The sequence below is a fragment of the Apium graveolens genome, chromosome 9 (assembly GCF_009905375.1).
Source record: "Apium graveolens cultivar Ventura chromosome 9, ASM990537v1, whole genome shotgun sequence".
NCBI lineage: Eukaryota > Viridiplantae > Streptophyta > Magnoliopsida > Apiales > Apiaceae > Apium > Apium graveolens.
Window position 1 is genome coordinate 263,590,294 of NC_133655.1, and position 3,750 is coordinate 263,594,043.

The following is a 3,750-nucleotide window of genomic DNA, read 5'->3' on the forward strand; positions in this document are numbered from 1 at the left end:
GAATTCTTGAACTCAGTGTCATTATCACTTCTTATAATTTTAATAGAATCTTTGACCAACTTATCCAGCTGTCTGACATGATCAGTTAGAGTAAATGCAGTTTCATTCTTCCTGTGCAAGAAATACACCCATGTGTACCTTGTGAACTCATCAACTATAACTATATCATATTTCTTCTTTGCAATAAACATGACATTTATTGGACCAAATAGATCAACATGCAGTAGGTGATAAGGCTCAAGAATTGATGACTCAGTTTTGCTCTCACTACGCCATAAACGCTCATATGCAACGTTTTTTATTATTGCTACAAACTATTATGGTGTTGCATTAGCCCAACTTTTCAAAAAGGCAACGTAAAAGGGGTGTTGCATCTGCGGGCGTTCCCTTTGACATATAAGGCAACACTTTGGACCATTTAATGCAACACCGAAAAGTATTTCCTTTTAGGCATAATGCAACAATATTAGCAAGTAAAGGCAACACCAAAAGTGTTGCATTTGAGTAAAAAGACACACTAGCAGTGGGACCCACCAGGGCCACGTCAGTGTGCGACCCCCGGATGTCACGTCAGCACTTGGTCCCCACATGCCACGTCAGCAGGGGTCCCGCATGCCACGTCAACAGGGGTCCCGCATGCCACGTCAGCAGGGGTCCCGCATGTCATGTCAACACTGGGTCCCACGTGCCATGTCAGAACTTGCCACGTCAGCTGTGGGTCCCATTTGCCACGTCAGCTGTGGGGCCTACCTGCCACGTCAGCTGTGGGGCCTATTTTGTAATCAACACCGTGCGGTCTGTTTAAGGCAACACTATATTCAAGAATGCAACACCATTATAGTTTATAATGTAATACATTTGTTTTAATATGCAACACTCTAAAAGATAAATACAACGCTTTAAACAAAAAAAATTGTTGTAATTGTCTGGTACATATATATAACCCTTGAAAATCAGTTATCCAAACCAAATTCTCCTACAACCCATTTAAAATAACCAGACCAGCAAATAAAGTTCAACAACCAACAACATCCAACATTCAACCATCGTAAGCAGCACTACAACTACTAAAGTGCCAATTCCCAGCACTTACGGTAAATCTAACATTCGAAAGTATAAAATAAAGAAGTTTAGATATTAAGGACAGTTTCATAATGATAATGCTAATAAGTTAAACATCGGTGCCTCCTGTAGTCATTGGATTACCGTTGTCATCTTGATCACTTGATAAGGTTGCACAAAAGTCTCCAACATCAAGTTTAAGACCTGGATTAGCTTCCCCGAGCTTTTGCATTAACCATGACATGTTCTCCTTCACTTTTAAGTTGACTTTGGCTTCCAAATCAGCTTCAAGTTCCTGCCTGATTTTTAAGGTCATCTCCTGCACATAATTATCTTTTCCAGCAAGAGTGGAAGTTTCTACAGACTTTTGACCTTGCCTTCCCACAAGCCAGATCCTCCCATGCTTCTTTCCACCAGAGACCATTGCATTTGCCTCGACAATATTTCCTGAATCTACCAGTGCCTTTATCTTCATCTAGAAGAAACGACAACATCAAGTTTTTAAAATTATACATATATTCAGGTTGCTTCGATATTTATCTAATAAAAATTCGTTACATATTTGGTTTTCTGGACCTCCACATCTGTTTTGTACTTTCGGCCCGGTTTCCGCTTATAGGTTTCCAGATAAATTTCAGCATCAACTGGCTCGACAATATATTTGGGTCCAGTTTTTTCTGTCACATATTAGAATTATGAAAAACAGAACAATGGACGATAGAATAAAATAAACTTAAAAATTTTGTAAAAAAATTTACACAAATTTATATTGCAACCTTAATAATTCACCAATCTAATTAATATATATTCGGAAAATACATACTAGTTTTTCTTTAGCTTGTGCATGAGTTCTATGACCCAAGGTATGAGTCTTAGTTATTGTATTTCGATGTGCCACATTATCGTCGGCTAGGGACTGCCAAAATAGGAGACAAGGTAAAAAAGAAAGCAATTCAATTCTATAATTTTTGTTTACTTATAAAGTGGCATTTAATTAATTAGTATCAGTACCTGAACCGCCTCATCACCCCAATACCTCAAAAGCATTTTAAAATCCTCAATCAGAACTGTTTCAGGTCTTCTCTCAAGTCTTTCCTCATCAGTTTCGTACTTCTTATAATACTTTGTTTTCACACGACACTTGAACTGCTTCCAAGACTCATTTATCGTATGCATGACCCATGTGTACCCTTCATCCGGAATAACATACTTAGCCTACATTTCATGAAACATACAACTAAATAGATAAATTGAACCACTGAAAACATAAATATGGGAATTCACCTGACTTATGCTTTATGGTGATGAAATTTATCAAAGTGTACTCCCATATTTGCTTCTTTAATTGGGCAGGAACAACATGCCAGTTGACGTAAGTAAGAGACACATTGTCCTTAGCCACTATTTCGAGAAAATTACTTAACTCTGTAATGACTTTTTGATCATCAGAATTTGGCTGACCATTTTTATTCAAAGTAATGACTACTTTGTCGACGGGACCCCTTGCATGAACCTTGCTCATTTTTGACCTCCCTCTAGGTTTTCTTGGAGCTTGCACTTAGTACGTCAGGTTCAAACAAAATGAAGAAGGAAATTATCAGAAAAATGCAGTATGCATGCAAGTTTATATACAGTCACTTAAGTTTAGCATTGTATAATTAAAGAAAGACTTAATTTTTTAAACAAATACCTATTATTTTATATAAAATAATATATATATTTTTAAGTTCTTCCTGTTCTATCTTCTTTGGTAGTTGAATGTTATAATTAAAGACTTACGTTTAGCATTGCATAATTAAAGAAAGACTTAATTTTATTTGACAGCCCTCACCTTTTATTTAAAACCAAAATTATATATTTATTTTGTAAGATATAGTTTTCAACCCTTAATTTTTAATATGAAATACAATATACATCCCCATTAACGATTTTTGTTAAATATGTTAATAATTTAGACGGAAAAATTGAAATCCAACATATCATTTAAATAGCTCGATTAAGAACAAGTTTAAAGATAACCACAAATTTTACCTGCTTCGACTTCTTCATCTGCAGTCTCTTCCACGTTTAATTCAGCAACATTTTCCACTATTGGAGCTACATCATTTTGCTTCTGACGCTCACGCATTGCCAAAAACGCAGCGACTATACCAGCTTCACAGTTGGGTGCTTGTTTAAATATCTTGGTACAAGTTGGTTTTACAACTGGTGGAAAAAATGCACTTGTCGCTTCCCTATTAGTGCCAGTTTTTTTCGGTTGTTTCTCGGTGGTGGCAGTGGTACTATGTGTCAGACCCTTCTCTTTTGCAGTTGCTGCAGTGGCTCGCGAACGAGTTCTCTGTCCATATAGAGGTTTCTTTGACGTAGCAGTTTTGACCACCTATAAATTAGTAAAAATGTCGGGTTATTGTTTAAATTGTTTTATATGTATGAAGCAGAAAAAATAAGTGATACACAAGTAATTTTTATGTACCTCATCGGAATCAGTACTTTCATCTGCACCCTCGATTTCTGGAAGATATTCATCACATCCCTCGGGATCAGAAACTTTAACCTTTTTTTCCTGTTGTCCAACGCACCCTATTTCAAACTATTAACTAAAGATGGCAACCCGTAAGACTTACAAACTGCATCATTTTCTTGTATACGCTCGAGTCTTTCCAATTCATATTGCGTCAACGTTGACAA